The following is a 20,479-nucleotide window of genomic DNA, read 5'->3' on the forward strand; positions in this document are numbered from 1 at the left end:
TTTAATTTCTTTTTTGTTCAGGGAACTTCCTTTAGCTCTTTTTTAACATTAGCTCTGCTAGTGACACATTCTCTTAGCTTTCCTTAATCTGAGATTACTCCTTCATTACGGAAGAATATTTTTGCTTGATATAGAACTCATGATTCACAGTTCTTTTCCTTCATCTCTTGAAAAATGTGCCACTTCCTTCTGGCTTGCATGGTTTCTGAGCAGAAATGTGCTGTCATTTGAACTGTTGTTCCCCTATAGGTAACATTTCATTTCTCTCTAGTTTCTTTCAGGATGTTTTGTTTGATTTTAGTTTTCAAAAGTTTGATTATGATGAGTCTTGTCATATAATATCTGCTGTCACTATTAGTCTGAGTTCTATGAAGACAGGGACAAGGACTGTCTTGGTCAGTGCCAGATATATAAGGGATGCTTGATAAGTATGCCCTGAAAGAATGAAAATCCCCAAGAACTTTGGTTTCCATGACAATCAGTAACAGTTATTATTGGATGTAAATTTGCCTTGACGTGCTCTTAGGGACGAAACAGAAACTTGGTGTGTTTCTTAGGTTTCTGGGATTTAATGGCACATAGAATTATTTGCTGTTTCTGTTGGGATACCATTTAAAACTCTTTAAAAACATTTTTTTTTTTTAATTTTTTTAAGTTGGACATTGATAAAGCAATCTTTTTAGCTGGGGTTTGGTCAGTGGAGAAAAATCTCGCGGCAGAGATCTGAAACTCTACAATTCCTCTCCTTTGTTTCATCATCTAGTCACTGCAAACCCTGGAAATAGGATGAAATTCAGAAAAAGTTGGAAGAGGACAGAAAGGAAAAATTTCCAGGTTAGTAGTAGGGAGAGTATAGTGCAGAACACGTCCGCTGATCAAGGTAAGAAGTGAACAGGCTGTGAAATGAGAGATTGTTTCCACATCTGACTCCTCCCTGATAGAATTGTGATGGAAAATACTGCAGTGAAAGGTGGGTTGGGATGACCTGTGAAAATGTGATTTAGCCTGCCCACTGCTGTTCACTTAAACAGACCTGTAACCAGTGCTTGTCTGAATCTTGGTGGCAACATCCCTGACTCTGATTCTTCCAATTTATCATTCTCCCTGTTTCCTGTCTTTCTTGTAATCCTACATTATTTCTTTCCTGCCACTATGAAATTTTAAAAGCGATTTTTATTTTGTTGAGGGGATGAAGGGATTTTTCATTGGAGTGCTTTCTCTGGCTTTTGGTAGGAGATAAGTGAGTGCAAGTAAGAATGGGATCAAAAGGAAGGGAAGAGAAACTAAAGGGAACAAGATGTAATTTTTGGTTTTGTTTTGTTTTGAGAGAGCAACAGAAGGGCAGGAGAAATGGATATGGGGTGGGGTCCGGGATGAGTAAGGAGGAGAGTCTGGCATGAACACTTGTTTGTCTTGCTCTCCCACCAGACTGCGAGGTTTCTGAGGTTAGCTGCTGGATCTTTTCATTTTTTTTAATTTATTTTTTATACAGCAGGTTCTTATTAGTTATCTATTTTATACATATTAGTGTATATATGTCAATCCCAGTCTCCCAATTCATCCCATCCCCCCCAACTTTCCCCCCTTGGTGTCCATACATTTGTTCTCTACATCTGTGTCTCTACTTCTGCCTTGCAAACCAGTTCATGTATACCATTTTTCTAGATTTCACATGTATGCGTTAATATATGATATTTGTTTTTCTCTTTCTGACTGACTTCACTCTGCATGACAGTCTCTAGGTCCATCCACGTCTCTACGAATGATTTAAAAACGTTTTTAAAGTTCATTCATAGTTCTCTAAAGTTATTTGTATCCTTAGGTACTGCATAAAACTATTACATCAATATATTTGGAGTCTTTTCAAAGTAAATTGTTCATTGTAACCAAAATTTTTAATAGGTTAAGTAGCTCCAAATAAATGCAGTTATGGGCAAGATTAGAGCGCTGCTCTTTTAGTAACTTATTAAGTATTCTTAACTGATTGGCCTGTACAGCTCTCTCAGTTGGTCAGTTTTAAAATATTCCCTTTGCAATCAGGAGTGCAAAAATGAATTTCTATTTATTGGCAGGCAGGAAATTTTAATATCATACTTGTTTACTTTGAGAAAGCTGCCTCTTGGGCTGGAAGTCAATTTTCCTTCGTCCAGTTTTTTTGTTGTTGTTGTTTTTTGGATATTTGCTTGGCATTTATTTGGGGTACCTGTCTGCGATTCATTCATAGAGTTTTAGGTTACAAGTCTGAATAACTTCATCCAGTTTTATACATGCATTTGGCCTACACACTTGGGCTTCGCTACTACAGATCTGTTTTACATAATCTACAACACATTTCCCAAATAGGTGAAAATTAACTAAAGAGAGGCAAGGTAGATGCTACCTAAAACATGAGAAAGTGAACAGATTTCATAACCTCTATGGGCCTTTAATGAGTAAAATTAGCTTTCTTCTTTCTTGGTTATAGAAAATAAATAATCCATAGAGTTCAGAGTATCTGAACCATTATATTCTGTCCTTGTTAATTAATTACTTTGTAATATTATCCTGTGTTTAATTTAATAGAAACATAGGAACTAAAGCATTTGAATTCAAGATAATACAAATTCCACCCTTCATTGCCTCACTTGTGATTGCTTTTGACTGATACAATTATATAATTTAATCATCAGTTATAAGAGATTATAATAAACAAATCTGAAAATTTTGGATAATACTCATAAAGGAAAACACTCAATAAAAATATAAAATGAAATGTATGAGTTTTCTGAAAGAATATCATGATTATTTCTGTCTAAATTGAAAAATAAATCATTTTCATTAGTCTACTTTATTTCTTAATCTAATTGGAAAGTCTGCCTTCATTTAGATAGTTTGAGACGTAGACCACGTTTACTGTCAGAAAGAAGGAAGAACAGGAACATGTTACATCCTGGTGAATAAACACTTTAATTCAGAAACCAATATTATTCATTCCCCCAATGTCTTGGGTAATGTCATCCTAGGTTGTGTAGACTCTGACCATAATAATACTAATGTTGATATTTTACAGATATGCTGAACCTGATATTTTTGATAAAATGATAAAAGGTCAAGATTATATCTATGTCTCACTCAGCCTTTTCAAAGAAATAAATTAGGAGCTTAGTTCTCACTTTCTTGATTCCCCTACATTTATTAAATTCTTCTTAATCCATTTGCAATAGATTTGCATCATACCTTTATACTTTGGCCTGGCCTTTGGAAAAATATAAGATAATTGCAAAGTCAGTTTCTTCAAACTACCTTTAAGTTTATTTTTGTATCTTTACTGGGTATCTTGATTTCTAAATGTCATTGAGGTAAGTTTTTATGGGTACAACCAGAAAATATATGACATACAATTCAGCCTCTAACACAATAGTCTGTTTCCTTATGCCCTTGTATTTTCCTTTTTTTTCCAAGATTTTAATAACTTTTTTAAAAAAAATCAGTGATTTAATTTATTATTTTTCTGTTGATGAACTAGTTTTTAAATTTTTGGGGGGGTATAGTTGCTTTACAATTTTGTTGGTTTCTACTGTACAGTGAACTGAATCAGCTATATGTATACATATATCCCCTCTTTTTTGGATTTCCTTCCCATTTAGGTCACCACAGAGCATTAAGTAGAGTTCCCTGTGCTATACAGCAGGTTCTCATTAGTTATCTATTTTATACATGTTAGTGTATATATGTCAATCCCAATCTCCCAATTCATCCCACCCACCCCTTTTCCCCCCTTTGGTGTCCATACATTTGTTCTCTACATCTGTGTCTCTACTTCTGCCTTGCAAACAGGTTCATCTGTACCATTTTTCTAGATTCCACATATATGCATTAATATACGATATATGCCCTTGTATTTTTCTATTAATGTTAAAAGAAAAGAAAAAAAAGGCAATTATGGCAGTATATTTGTGTAGAAGAAGCAAAAGAGAAACAACCTGCTTCATTACAATCACAATTATCTGAGTTCATTTTTAATTAATACTGCAAATATTCTCTTAGATATTTTGTTTAAAATTAGAAGCAGCTAGTATCTTTTATTCTGATATATTTCTGCAAACATTAAGTTCTAAGAGAGTCTCAAGAGAAATATGAAATATACCTCCTGCTTTAGATTTCAGTAAACATTTTCCTAGTAGATGAATGCATTTATCAGAAGTTCTAGGATATACAGTTATATTTGTCAAATGTGCTCACAATATGAGATAAAATTTGATTCTTACGTCCTGAAGTCTGATAACCCTCCTATATTGAGTAAATGACTTAAAATTACTGAGAAATCTAAAAATGCCAACAGAATATTTTCTAAAGTATAGATTTTGATTTTGTCCAATTTTGGTTCTGAGGATATAATAATGCATGCCTTATACTATGGGCACAGGAGGGGTTTTTTTAAGATTTAAGAGAAAATAGTGCAAGTTTGGGGTGCATATGTGGTACGTCTTAATGACTGAGGCTCCCTCATGAGGCTGTAGTTACATGTTGGCAATGTCCACAGCCAATTTAAGGCTTGATTGAGCTAGCTGATCAAAATGGTTAACTTAACTGGCAGTTAATGCTAGTTGTTGTCTAATAGTGCAGCTATTATTGGCTAATGGTGCCTACATGCAGTCTCTATATAATGTGTGTCTCAAGTAGTTGGATTTTGTACACAGTGACTAGTTTCCCACAGTGTGTATTACAAAAAACTGCAGAGCATTTTCTGATACAGACCTAGAATTTATGCAGCTTCACTTTAGCTACATTCTGTTGGTTACAGGAGAGTCACTATGTTGACTTGGATATATGAAAGGGAATATAGGCCCCACCTTTTGATGGGAAAAGTGTCAAAAAATGTGCAGGGCTGCCACGGTGGAATCTGCTTACTTGAGAATGTTGAGCCTCCTCTAAGTCAATAAACTCTCTTCAGAGTCCTCCTAGTTATTATCTTCAGCTGGAATTCTTTGAGGGGCAAGGCTCAGATCATGGTGGGTAACATCCTAAACTGCCAAAGGGGATGAATTTATTTTCTCTTCACGGATCAATTCTGGGGAGCAATTCGAAACTACCCCATGCCAAGTCTGTCTCAAATTTATTTTAGATGACTCAATGGTGTAAATAAGCTCCTGAATATATCCAGTTTATTTTCCATCCCTGGGGAGGCTATACCTAGGTAGGTATTAGAAATCTCAAGTCATTCAAAAGACCTATGAAACTAGTGGGGAACATGTCAGATAGGCTGACCTAATCACATTTAGTGTTTGACCAGCTTCCCCATGAACAAACTCAACACTCAACATCTCGTTTTTCTCTCTGACCAAGAGTAAAATATCAATAAGTTGTGAAGAGAAATGACTATGCCCTGGTGACTACACATTCTTCGTGTTTACTGGGCATGTGGGGAGGGGAAAAGAGGAGAAAAAAATGCATGACAAGCCATGAGGTGGTGGCTAGTCTATCTTCTAAATTAAATGATCTCGGGAGGAGCTTCAAGGTGACGGAAGAGTAAGACGCGGAGATCACCTTCCTCCCAACAAATACATCAGAAATACATCTACATGTGGAACAACTCCTACAGAACACCTACTGAACGCTGGCAGAAGACCTCAGACCTCCCAAAAGGTAAGAAACTCCCCACGTACCTGGGTAGGGCAAAAGAAAAAAGAAAAAACAGAGACAAAGAATAGGGACGGGACCTGCACCAGTGGGAGGGAGCTGTGAAGGAGGAAAGGTTTCCACACACTAGGAAGCCCCTTCGCCGGCAGAGACTGCGGGTGAGGGCAAAGTGGAGAGATTCCCGCACAGAGGATCGGTGCCAGGCAGCACTCACCAGCCCGAGAGGCTTGTCTGCTCATCTGCCGGGACGGGTGGGGGCTGGGAGCTGAGGCTCGGGCTTCAGTCGGATCCCAGGGAGAGGACTGGGGTTGGCTGCGTGAACACAGCCAGAAGGGGGCGAGTGTGCCACAGCTAGCCGGGAGGGAGTCCGGGAAAAAGTCTAGAGCTGCCGAAGAGACAGGAGACTTTTTCTTACCTCTTCTCTTGCCTCTTTGTTTCCTGGTGCGTGAGGAGAGGGGATTCAGAGTGCCGCCTAAACGAGCTCCAGAGACGGGCGCGAGCCGCGGCTATCAGCACGGACCCCAGAGACGGGCATGAGACGCTAAGGCTGCTGCTGCCGCCACCAAGAAGCCTGTGAGCAAGCACAGGTCACTGTCCACACCTCACCTCCTAGGAGCCTGTGCAGCCCGCCACTGCCAGGCTCCCGTGATCCAGGGACAACTTCCCTGGGAGAACGCACGGCGCACCTCAGGCTGGTGAAACGTCACACTGGCCTCTGCCGCTGCAGGCTTGCCCCTCACTACGTACCCCTCCCTTCCCCCAGCCTGAGTGAGCCAGAGCCCCCGAAGCAGCTGCTCCTTTAACCCCGTCCTGTCTGAGCGAAGAACAGACGCCCTCAGGCGGCCTACACTCAGAGGCAAGTCCAAATCCAAAGTTGAACCCCAGGAGCTGTGTGAACAAAGAAGAGAAAGGGAAATCTCTCCCAGCAGCCTCAGGAGCAGCGGATTAAATCTCCACAATCAACTTGATGTACCTGCATCTGTGGAATACCTGAATAGACAACCGAATCATCCCAAATTAAGGAGGTGGACTTTGGGAACAACGATATATGTATTTCTTTCCCTTTTTCTCTTTTTGTGAGTGTGTATGTGTATGCTTCTGTGTGTGATTTTGTCTATATAGCTTTGCTTTTACCATTTGTCCTAGGGTTCTCTCTGTCTGGTTTTATTTGTTTGTTTGTTTTATTACTTAAAAAATTTTTTTCCTTAACAATTATACTTTATTTTTCACTTTAATAACTTTATTTCATTTTATCTTCTTTCTTTCTTTCTTTCTTTCTTTCTTTCTTTCTTTCTTTCTTTCTTTCTTTCTTTCTTTCTTTCTTTCTTTCTTTCTTTCTTTTCTTTCCTTTTTTCCTCACTTTTATTCTGACCCGTGTGGAGGACAGGCTCTTGGTGCTCCAGCCAGGCATCAGGGCTCTACTACAGAGGTGGGAGAGCCAAGTTCAGGAAACTGCTCCACAAGACACCTCCCAGCTCCACGTAATATCAAACGGTCAAAATCTCCCAGAGATCTCCATCTCAACACCAAGACCCAGCTCCACTCAGCAACCAGCAAGCTACAGTGCAGGACACCCTATGCCAAACAACTAGCAAGACAGGAACACAAACCCACCCATTAGCAGAGAGGCTGCCTAAAATCATAATAAGGCCACAGACACCCCAAAACACACCACCAGACGTGGACGTACCCACCAGAAAGACAAGATCCAGCCTCATCCACCAGAACTCAGGCACTAGTTCCCTCCACCAGGAAGCCTACACAACCCACTGAACCAACCTTAGCCACTGGGGACAGACACCAAAAACAATGGAAACTACGAACCTGCAGCCTGCGAAAAGGAGACCCCAAACACAGTAAGTTAAGCAAAATGAGAAGACGGAGAAACACACAGCAGATGAAGGAGCAAGGCAAAAACCCACCAGACCTAACAAATGAAGAGGAAATAGGCAGTCTACCTGAAAAAGAATTCAGAATAATGATAGTAAAGATGATCCAATATCCTGGAAATAGAACGGAGAAAATACAAGAAACGTTTAACAAGGACCTAGAAGAACTATAGAGCAAAGAAACAGTGATGAACAACACAATAAATGAAATTAAAAATTATCTAGAAGGGATCAACAGCAGAATAACTGAGGCAGAAGAATGGATAAGTGACCTGGAAGATAAAATAGTGGAAATAACTATTGCAGAGAAGAATAAAGAAAAAAGAATGAAAAGAATTGAGGACAGTCTAGCAGACCTCTGGGACAACATTAAACGCACCAACATTCGAATTATAGGGGTCCCAGAAGAAGAAGAGAAAAAGAAAGGGACTGAGAAAATATTTGAAGAGATTATAGTTGAAAACTTCCCTAATATGGGAAAGGAAATAGTTAACCAAGTCTAGGAAGCACAGAGCGTCCCATACAGGATAAATCCAAGGAGAAACACCTCAAGACACATATTAATCAAACTTATCAAAAATTAAATACAAAGAACAAATATTAAAAGCAGCAAGGGAAAAACAACAAATAACACATAAGGGAATCCCCATAAGGTTAACAGCTGATCTTTCAGCAGAAACTCTGCAAGCCAGAAGGGAGTGGCAGGACATATTTAAAGCGATGAAGGAGAAAAACCTACAACCAAGATTACTCTACCCAGCAAGGATCTCATTCAGATTCGATGGAGAAATTAAAACCTTTACAGACAAGCAAAAGCTAAGAGAATTCAGCACCACCAAACCAGCTTTACAACAAATGCTAAAGGAACTTCTCTAGGCAGGAAACACAAGAGAAGGAAAAGTCCTACAATAAAAAACCAAAAACAGTTAAGAAAATGGTAATAGGAACATACGGATCGATAATTACCTTAAATATAAATGGATTAAATGCTCCAACCTAAACACATAGATTGGCTGAATGGATACAAAAACAAACCCATATATATGCTGTCTGCAAGAGACCCACTTCAGACCTAGGGACACATACAGACTGAAAGTGAGGGGATGGAAAAAGACATTCCATGCAAATGGAAATGAAAGCTGGAGTAGCAATTCTCATATCAGACAAAATTGACTTTAAAACAAAGACTATTACAAGAGACAAAGAAGGACACTACATAATGATCAAGGGATCAATCCAAGAAGAAGATATAACAATTGTCAATATTTATGCACCCAACATAGGAGCACCTCAATACATAAGGCAAATACTAACAGCCATAAAAGGGGAAATCGACAGTAACACAATCATAGTCGGAGACTTAAACACCCCACTTTCACCAATGGACCGATCATCCAGAATGAAAATCAGTAAGGAAACACAAGCTTTAAATGATACATTAAACAAGATGGACTTAATTGATATTTATAGGACATTCCATCCAAAAACAACAGAATACACTTTCTTCTCAAGTGCTCATGGAACATTCTCCAGGATAGATCATATCTTGGGTCACAAATCAAGCCTTGGTAAATTTAAGAAAATTGAAATCGTATCAAGTATCTTTTCCGACCACAATGCTATGAGACTAGATATCAATAACATGAAAAAATCTGTAAGAAATACAAACACATGGAGGCTAAACAACACACTATTTAATAACCAAGAGATCACTGAAGAAATCAAAGAGGAAATCAAAAAATACCTAGAAACAAATGACAATGAAAACATGACGACCGAAAACCTATGGGATACAACAAAAGCAGTTCTAAGAGGGAAGTTTATAGCAATACAATCCTACCTTAAGAAACAAGAAACATCTCAAATAAACAACCTAACCTTACACCTAAAGCAATTAGAGAAAGAAGAACAAAAAAACCCCAAAGTTAGCAGAAGGAAAGAAATCATAAAGATCAGATCAGAAATAAATGAAAAAGAAGTGAAGGAAACAGTAGCAAAGATCAATAAAACTAAAAGGTGGTTCTTTGAGGAGATAAACACAATTGATAAACCATTAGCCAGACTCATCAAGAAAAAAGGGAGAAGACTCAAATCAATAGAATTAGAAATGAAAAGGGAGAAGTAACAACTGACACTGCAGAAATATGAAGGATCATGAGAGATTACTACAAGCAACTATCTGCCAATAAAATGGACAACCTGGAAGAAATGGGCAAATTCTTAGACATGCACAACCTTCCGAGACTAAACCAGCAAGAAATAGAAAATATGAACAGACAAATTACAAGCACTGAAATTGAAACTGTGATTAAAAATCTTCCAACAAACAAAAGCCCAGGACCAGATGGCTTCACAGGCGAATTCTATCAAACATTAAGAAAAGAGCTAACTAGCCCTATCCTTCTCAAACTCTTCCAAAATATAGGAGAGGGAGAAACACTCTCCAACTCATTCTATGAGGCCACCATCACCCTGATACCAAAACCAGACAAAGATGTCACAAAGAAAGAAAACTACAGGCCAATATCACTGGTGAACATAGACGCAAAAATCCTCAACAAAATACTAGTAAACAGAATCCATCAGCACATTAAAAGGATCATACACTTTGATCAAGTCGGGTTTATCCCAGGAATGCAAGGATTCTTCAATATATGCAAATCAATCAAGGTGATAAACCATATTAACAAATTGAAGGAGAAAAACCACATGATCGTCTCAATAGATGCAGAGAAAGCTTTCGACAAAATTCAACACCCATTTATGATAAAAACCCTCCAGAAAGTAGGCATAGAGGGAACTTTCCTCAACATAATAAATTCTATATATGACAAACCCACAGCCAACATTGTCCTCAATGGTGAAAAACTGAAACCGTTTCCACTAAGATCAGGAACAAGACAAGGTTGCCCACTCTCACCAGTATTATTCAACATAGTTTTGGAAGTTTTAGCCACAGCAATCAGAGAAGAAAAAGAAATAAAAGGAATCCAAATTGGACAAGAAGTAAAGCTGTCACTGTTTGCAGATGACATGGTACTATACATTAAGAATCCTAAAGATGCTACCAGAAAACTCCTAGAGCTAATCAATGAATTTGGTAAAGCAGCAGGATACAAAATTAATGCACAGAAATCTCTTGCATTCCTATATACTACTGATGAAAAATCTGAAAGTGAAATTAAGAAAACACTCCCGTTTACCACTGCAACAAAAAGAATAAAATATCTAGGAATATACCTACCTAGGGAGACAAAAGACCTGTATGCAGAAAACTATAAGACACTGATGAAAGAAATTAAAGATGATACAAACAGATGGAGAGATATACCGTGTTCTTGGATTGGAAGAATCAACATTGTGAAAATGACTATGCTACCCAAAGCAATCTACAGATTCAGTGCAATCCCTATCAAACTACCAATGGCATTTTTCACAGAACTAGAACAAAAAATTTCACAATTTGTATGGAAACACAAAAGACCCCCAAGAGCCAAAGCAATCTTAAGAAAGAAAAACGGAGCTGGAGGAATCAGGCTCCCTGACTTCAGACTACACTACAAAGCTACAGTAATCAAGACAGTATGGTACTGGCACAAAAACAGAAATATAGATCAATGGAACAGAATAGAAAGCCCAGAGATAAACCCATGCACATATGGTCACCTTATTTTTGATAAAGGAGGCAAGACTATAAAATGGAGAAAAGACAGTCTCTTCAATAAGTCGTTCTGAGAAAACTGGACAGCTACATGTAAAAGAATGAAATTAGAACACTCCCTAACACCATACACAAAAATAAACTCAAACTGGATTAAGGACCTAAATGTAAGGCGAGACACCATCAAACTCTTAGAGGAAAACATAGGCAGAACACTCAATGACATAAATCAGAGCAAGATCCTTTTTGACCCACCTCCTACAGAAATGGAAATTAAAAAAAAAACAACAAATGGGACCTAATGAAACTTAAAAGCTTTTGCACAGCAAAGGAAACCATAAACAAGACGAAAAGACAACCCTCAGAATGGGAGAAAATATTTGCAAATGAAGCGACTGAGAAAGGGTTAATCTCTAAAATTTACAAGCAACTCTTGCAGCTCAATATTAAAAAAACAAACAACCCAATCCAAAAATGGGCAGAAGACCTAAATAGACATTTCTCCAAAGAAGACATACGGATTGCCAACAGACACATGAAAGAATGCTCAACATCACTAATCATTAGAGAAATGCAAATCAAAACTACAATGAGATATCATCTCACACCAGTCAGAATGGCCATCATCAAAAAATCCAGAAACAATAAATGCTGGAGAGGGTGTGGAGAAAAGGGAACCCTCTTGCACTGTTGGTGGGAATGTAAATGGATACAGCCACTATGGAGAATAGTATGGATGTTCCTTAAAAAACTAAAAATAGAACTACCAATTGACCCAGCAATCCCACTACTGGGCATATACCCTGAGAAAGCCATAATTCAAAAAGAGTCATGTACCAAAATGTTCATTGCAGCTCTATTTGCAATAGCCAGGACATGGAAGCAACCTAAGTGTCCATCAACCGATGAATGGGTAAAGAAGATGTGGCACATATATACAATGGAATATTACTCAGCCATAAAAAGGAACGAAACTGAGTTATTTGTAGTGAGGTGGATGGACCTAGAGACTGTCATACAGAGTGAAGTAAGTCAGAAAGAGGAAAACAAATACCATATGCTAACACATATATATGGAATCTAAAAATTAAAAAAAATGGTCATGAAAAACCTAGGGGCAAGGCGGGAATAAAGGCGCAGACCTACTAAAGAGTGGACTTGAGGACACGGGGAGGGGGAAGGGTAAGCTGAGACAAATTGAGAGAGTGGCATGGACATATATATATACTACCAAACATAAAATAGATAGCTAGTGGGAAGCAGCTGCATAGCACAGGGAGATCAGCTCGGTGCTTTGTGACTGCCTAGAGGGGTGGGAAAGGGAGGCTGGGAGGGAGGGAGATGCAAGAGGGAAGAGATATGGGGACATATGTATATGTATAACTGCTTCACTTTGTTATAAAGCAGAAACTAACACACCATTGTAAAGCAATTATACTCCAATAAAGATGTTAAAAATAAATAAATTAATTAATTAACTAATTAAATGGTCTCTAAGACATAAGGTCCTCTGGAGAGGAAGAAAGAGAGATGGACCAAAGGAAAGCTATTTTAAGGAGTACATTTCACTTTGTATTTTCATTATTTAAAAGGACCAGAGTTTGTCAACGGTTAATTTTAGGTATGAAGATTCAGGGATGAGAAGTACTCTGAAGAGTTAGGATAAACACATGATAAGAGTTTAAAGTATCGAAACAGCTCAACTATTATTCTTAATGATATTGTTGTTTTAAAAATACTGAAAATAATGTGTTTCTAGTAAAGATCCAGAGCTGTGTTAAATCTAGGACAGTAATGAGCCTACTTGAGTGATTATTCATGATCATCACATTTTTCTTATCCTCTTTTCTGCCCTACCTAAGAACAACACAATAAACACAATAGTAAATATGTGTTTCATTCCTACTAAATATGTTGCATATATAGCATTATTTAATTTAATTTTTTAAATACTAAATAGATATCGCTGTCTCCAATTTACTTAAGACCCACACATACACACACCCACCCCCACACACATACACACACACACACACATCTTAACACAGTCACAGCAAAGAATGAAGTAAATTACCAGATTTGGTAGTATGTAGTGGGCAGGGTGTCCGTTTATGTAAGATGCCTCAGCTCCTGTCTCCTCTCCTCCAAACCCATCTCAACAGAGAAACCTTTGTTCACATCCCTATCTTAGCTTGGGATCCTGTGAACCTCAAATTCAGGCCATTCTGAACTGTGGTAGGGTAAAGTATATGTCAGACCCCCAAGCTATATTTTCAATATCAATAGCCCCGGGAAAGCTGATAAAAATTTCTGTTCTTTTAGAAGGTTAAATACGGCATTAACTTTGACAGATGTAAGCAGTATAGGTACCCTACTGGACAGTATAATGTAAGAAATGCCACATAAGGAAAGGAAAAATTTCTGTAATTATCTGTCATCACTGAGATTTGAAATTCTCCAATCAGAGGCTTATCCTTTTGTATTAAGTTACTTTAATTTTTTTTTTTTTTTATTTTTCCAGCTATACTGAGGTATGATTGACAAATAAACGTTGTATATATTTAAGGTAAACAATGTGATGATTAGATACAATATATATTGTGAAATGATTCTCCCAATCAAGGTAACCTGTTCAACACCTCACGTAGTTACCTTTTTGGTGTGTGTGGTGAGAACACTAAAGATTTATCTTAGCAAATCTCAAGTGTACAATACATTATTATTAACTACAGGCTCCATGCTATACATTAGATCTCCAGAATTTATTTATCTTTTAACTGAAAGTTTGTACCCTTTGCCCAGTATTCCTCTGTTTCCTCTAACTTCCATCCCCTGACAATCATTGTTCTACTTTCTGCTTCTATGAGTTCAGCATTTTTAGATTCTGCATTTAAGTGAGATCAGGCAGAATTTGTTTTTCTCATCTGGCTTATTTCACTTAGCATAATGCCCTCCAGGTTCATCCATGTTGTCCCAAATGTCCCAAGACTTCCTTCTTTTTTATGGCTAAATAATATTCCATTCTGTGTATATACCAGATTTCTTTATCCATTCAACTGTAGACAGACACTTAGATTATTTCCATAGCTTAGCTTTTGTGACGAATGCTACAATAACATGGGAATGCAGATATATCTTTGAGATACTGATTTCATTTCCTTTAGATATACAATCCAGAAGTAGGATTGCTGTATCATATGGTAATTCAATTTTAGCTTTTTGAGGAAACTTCATACAGTTTTCCACCATGGCTGTACCAATTTTAAATCCCACCAACAGTGTTCAGTGGCTTTCTTTTTTTCCACATTCATGCCAGCACTTATTTTTTGACTTTTTGAACATGTGTGAGGTGATGTCCCACTGTGGTTTCAATTTGCATTTCCCTGATGATCAGTGATGTTGAGCACCTTTTCATATACTTGTTGGCCATTTGTCTGTCTTCTTTAGAAAAATATCTATTGAGGTCCTGTGCCCATTTTTTAATAGGGTTATTTGTGGGTTTTCTTGCTATTGAGTTGTATGAGTTCCTTATATATTTTAGATATTACCCCCCTATCAGATATATGGTATGCAAATATTTTCTCCCAGTCCAGAGGTTGCCTTTTCATTGGTTGATTTTTTTTTCCTTTGCTGTGCAGAAAAATTTTAGTGTGATATAGTCCGACTTGTTTATTTTTGCTTTTGTTGCCAGTGCTTTAATGTTATATCCAAAAAGTCATTTCTAAGACTAAGGTGAAGGAGCTTTTCCCTTGTTTTCTTCTGAAATTTTTACTTTTGATTTATACAGGGTTTAGGTCTTATGTTTATATCTTTAATCCATTTTGAGTTGATTTTTGTTAGTGGTATAAGATAGGGGTCCAATTTTTTTTTTTTTTTTTGTATATGGTTATACAACTTTCCTAGCACCATTTATTAAAGAGACTGTCCTTTCCCCATTGCGTATTTTCAGCAACTTTGTCGAAGATTAGTTGACTGTATATGTGTGCATTTATCCCCAGGCTCTCTGTTCTGTTCTGTTGGTCTATATGTCTGTCTTTATTCCTGTATCATTCCATATTGATTACTGAAGCTTTGTAATAAATTTTGAAGTTACTAAGTATGAGGCCTCTAGCTTTGTTTTTATTTCTCAAGATTGTTTTGGCCATTCAGAATCCTTTAAGATTGCATATGCATTTTACAATTTTTTTTATTATTTCTTCAAAAAATGCCATTGGGATTTTGCTGGGGATTGCATTGAATCTGTAGACTGCTTTGGATAATATGGACGTTTTAACAATATTGATTCTTCCTATCCATGAATATGGAGATATCTTTCCATTTATTTGTGTCTTCTCTAATTTCTTTCATCATTGTCTGTTAGTTTTCAATGTACAGATCTTAACATTCTTGGTTAAATCTATGTCTAAGTACAGTTGACCCTTGAACAATATGGGAGTTAGGGGTGCTGACCTTCCAGCAGTCAACAGTCAGCCCTCCCTATATGTGACTCCACACTGACATATTGAACCAATCACAGATCATGTAGTACTGTAGTATATGTATTTTTAAAAATCCATGTATAAGTGGACCTATGCAGTTCAAACTTGTGTTGTTCAAGGGCCAACTGTATTCTTTTTCATGCTATTTTAAATAGGATTTTTTTTCATTTCTTTTTTCAAATAGTTCATTGTTAGTATATAGTAATGCAACTGATTTTTGTATGTTGATTTAGTATCCTGCAACTTTACTGAATTCATTTATTAGTTATAACAGTTTTTCCTGGAATCATTCTACAAATAAAATCATGTCATCTGCTAACAGAGATAATGATCTCAGAGGAAAAGCTTTTGGTTTTTCAACATTGAATATGATATTAGCTGTGGACTTTGCATATGTGGCCTCTATTATGGTGAACTAATTTTCTTCTATTCCTAGATTGTTGAGGTTTTTTTAATCATAAAAGGGTGTTGAATTTTGTCAGATTTTTTTCTGCATGTCTTGAGATGATCATGTGTTTTTTATCCTTCATTCTGTTAAAGTGGTTTATCATATTAATTGATTTTCTTATGTGGAACCTTCCTTGCATCCTATGGTTAAATCCTATTTGGACATGGTGTATGATCCTATTAATGTGCCATTGAGTTCAATTTGATAGCATTTGTTGAGGATTTTTGCATCTATATTCATCAAGGATATTGGCCGGTAGTTTTCATTTTTTGTAGTGTCTTTTTCTGGCTTTGGCATCAGGATAAATTATGCTTGGAAGTATTTGGAAGTATTCCCTCCTTTTCAATATTTTGGAAGAGTTTAAGATGGATTAATGTTAATTCTTCTTTAAATATTTGGTAGACTTCACCATCTGTTCTTGGCCTTTTCTTTGTTGGGAGGATTTTGATTACTGATTCAGTGTGCTTAATATTTATAGATCTGTTCAGATTTTCTGTTTATTCATGATTCTGTCTTGGTAGATTACATTTTTGGGGGAATTTATTCATTTCTTCTAGGTTATACAATTTTTTGATATGTAATTGTTCACAGCAGTCTCTTATGATCATTTTTATTTCTGGGGCATCAATTGTAATGTGTCCTTTTTCATTTATGATTTTATATATTTGTCTTCTCTTTTTTTCTTAATTAGTCTAGGTAATTTTGTTGATTTTGTTCTTTTCAAAAAACCAACTCTTAGTTTCACTTTTAGTTGATTTTTGTCTATTGTCTCTGATTTATTTCTGCTCTACTCTTTATTATTTCCTTCTTTCTGCTAACTTTGGGTTGAGTTTTTCTTCTTTTTCTAGTTTCTTGAGGTATAGAGTTAGGTTGTTTATTTGAGTTCTTTTTTTTTTTTAATGTAGGCATTTATCACTATAAACTTCCCTCTTAGTACGACTTTTGCTGTATTCCACAAGCAATGTTGTGTTTTCATTTTCGTTTGTCTCAAGATATTTTCTAACACCTTTTTGACTTCTTCTTTGGTTCATTGGTAGTTCAAGATTTCATTGGTTTTTTTTAAAATTAAAATTTGATTGTTTAACTTCCACATATTTGTGTATTTCCAATTTTCCTTGTGCTGTTGATATCTAGTTTCATTCCACTGTGGTGGGAAAAGACAACTGGTAGGATTTCAGTCTTCTTAAATTTGTTTAGACTTGATTTGTGACCGAACATGCAGTCTGTCCTTGAGAATGTTCCATGTGCCCCTGAAAGGAATGTAAATGCTGTTGCTGTTGAGTGGAATGCTCTGCGTATATTTGTTAGAACCATTTGTCTATAGAATTGTTCCTGTCTTCTTTTTTCTTATTGATCTTCTTTCTCGGTTTTCTATCCATTATTGGAAATGGGATTTTGAAATCTCCTATTATTATTCTATTGCTTTCTATTTCTCCTTTCATTTCTGTTAATCTTTGGTACATATATTTACATGCTCTGTTGTTGGGCATATGTATAGTTATAATGCGTATAATTGTTATATCATTCTGGCAAGTTGATCTGATATAAGGTCCTTCTTTGTCTTCTGTGACAGTTTTTTATTAAGTCTACTTTGCTTAATATAAGTAAGGCCATCCATGCGCTTTTGTTTACCATTTGCCATCTTTCTTCCCTTTAAAACTTTCAGCTTATGTGTATTTTTAAACCCAAAGTTAGTCTCTTCTAGACAGCATATACTTGGATCTTGTTTTTTTATCCTATCAGCTACTGTGTCTTTTGAGTGGGGAGTTTGATTTACATTTAAAGTAATTATTAATAGGGAAGGACTTAATATTGCCATTTTGTTGTTTTCTTTATGTCTTATAGCTCTTTTGTCCATCTTTTCTTCTCTTGCTGTCTTCCTTTATGTTGTATTGATTTTTTTTCTAGTAACATGCTTTGATTCCTTTCTCATTTTCTTTTGGGTATCTTCTGTAGGTGTTTTCTTTGTGGTTACCATAGGGCTTACATAAAACATCTCATAAGTTTAACAATCCATTTTAAGCTGATAACTTGACTTCAACTGCATGCAAAATCTGTACACTTTGTTAGTGATGTACAAATTACATATTTTATATTGTGTATCCATTAATATATTTTATAATTATAGTTATTTTTATACTTTTGTTTTTTAACTTTTATGCCACAATTAAAAGTGATTTATGTACCACTGTTACACTATTCAATTTGTGTATTTTTCTATATATTTACCTTTACCAGTGAGCTTTATACTTTCACATGCTTTTGTGTGGCTGTTTGGCATCTTTTCATTTCAACTTGAAGGACTCCCTTTAGCATGCCTTGTAAGGCAGGTCTAATGGTGATTAGCTCCCTCAGCTTTTCTTTGTCAGGGAAAGTATCTACTTCATTTTTGAAGGACGGTTTCGCTGGTTATAGTATTTTTGTTTAGCAGTTTGTTTTTTATCACTTTAAGTATATCATCCCTCTCATTTCAGGCTTACAAGGTTTCTGCTGAGAGTCTTACAAGGATTCCCTTGTATGTGATAAGTTATTTTTCTCTTGCTATTTCCAAATTCTCTTTTTGGCTTTGTTGACATTTTGATTATGCATCTCATTGTGGAGTTATTTGGTTTCATCCTATTTAGAGCCTTTTGGACTTCATGAATCTGATGTCCATTTCCTTCCCTAGATTTGGGAAGTTTTTGGCCATTATTTCTTTAAATAAGCTTTCTGCCTCTATTTTTCTCTTTTCCTTCTGAGACTCATAATGTGTATATTGGTCCTCTTGATATTGTTGTGTAAGTCCCTTAGATTTTCTTCACTCTATTTTATTTATTTTTCTTTTTGCTCCTCTGACTGGATAATTTCACATGACTTTTCTTCAAATTCTCTGATTACTTTTGCTTGATCAAATCTGTTGAACCTCTAGTGAATTTTTCATTTCAGTGAATTTTTCAGCTACATTCCTCAGCTCCAAAATTTGTTTGGTCTTTTTTTATATTTTCTATCTCTTTGTTGAAATTCTCATTTTGTTCATGCATTGTTTTCCTGATATTGTTGAACATCTTCATGACAGTTATTTTGAATAATTTGTCAAGTAATTCCTATACCTCCATTTCTTTATGGTGTGTTTCTGGAGACTTATTTCTTTAACAGGGTAATTTTTTTCTGTTTCTTCATATTCTTTTTAACTTTGTGTTGGTATCTACAATTTGAAAAAATAGCTACCTCTCCCATTCTTTACATACTGGCTTTATACAAGGAAAGATCTTCACCAAGCAGTGCAACTAGAGACTCTGGGGGCCTCTCAGATCTTTTCTGTGAATATGTCTTTCTGATCTTGTGTATGAAGATTACTAATTAGAGGGGCTTGCCAGCTTCTGTTTTCTCAGGAGTTTGTAATCTCTTGCTCCCTCTGGTGTCTGTCTTCTGTAGTGTGAGTACTCTGAAATAGCACACTGCCCAGATCTTTTTTTCAGCAGCCTCTAGGCATCTAGAGTTTGTCATGTTCTCTCAGTTCCATAAGACAAGCAAGACAGAAACCAGAACCTTAAGCAGCCCACTGAAAAGCCAGAAATTTGGACACATGTTCCACTCTTCTTTTTCTGCACTTACGGAGAGCCTTCTGAGCTATATCAGTTTCTGTCTGCCGTACCATGAGACCTCTGTAGAACCAGTACGCTGCCCAGCTCTTTTTTGTTCTCAGAAACTACCATGCTTCTAGAGTGTGTCAGGTCTCATCAGTACTTCAAGATATGCAAGACAGAAGCCAGTCCCCCAGTAGCCCCACACCTCCAATATCCAGTTGTTGGATGTCTGGTCCACTCTTCTCTTTTCTTCACCTGGGAGAAGTGAGACTTGAGAATTTCCTCCTAATCCTGTGGTACTGTGCTCAGGAGGGAGAGCTTGTGGTGACAGCATCCACAAATTTTCTTAATAGCTTCAAAGCAGCTGATTTTGCACTCAACCTGGAGGGCAGAAGCCTCTTAACTGGTTTCAGAATTTCTCACAATGGAAATTGGCCTGCATATTTTTGAATCAGTGTCTCCATGGAACTGATCTGGGGCTTCCTATTCTGCCATCTCCCTGACATCACCCCTCTGGATATTCTGTTTTATACATCTCTTATTTATTGGATCATGCATCATTGCCTAGCACTGGTAATACAATGTTTTAAAACAATAACAATCATAATGACTATATTAATATTAATTAGTCCTTGTCAGGTACTTTCCATGTGCCAGGAAAGATAATAATCTTTATGGGTAGTATTAATTTAACAGAATGAAAACTGAGGTTCAAAAAGACTAGGCAAGTTGCCTGAAGTCATGCTCCCAGATAGAGCTAAGATTCCAGTCTAAGCCATCTGTATCCTTAGTCCACTTTCTCAGACCACCTGCTATGA

The 20,479-nt window shown here is 36.6% G+C and overlaps 1 protein-coding gene across 1 annotated transcript in view; it reads left to right on the plus strand.

Moving 5' to 3' along the window:
* CFAP47 (cilia and flagella associated protein 47) overlaps window positions 1-20,479 on the plus strand; it is a 460,447-nt gene that overhangs the window by 429,057 nt on the left and 10,911 nt on the right.

Source organism: Eschrichtius robustus, chromosome X (assembly GCF_028021215.1).
Source record: "Eschrichtius robustus isolate mEscRob2 chromosome X, mEscRob2.pri, whole genome shotgun sequence".
NCBI classification, from domain to species: Eukaryota; Metazoa; Chordata; class Mammalia; order Artiodactyla; family Eschrichtiidae; genus Eschrichtius; species Eschrichtius robustus.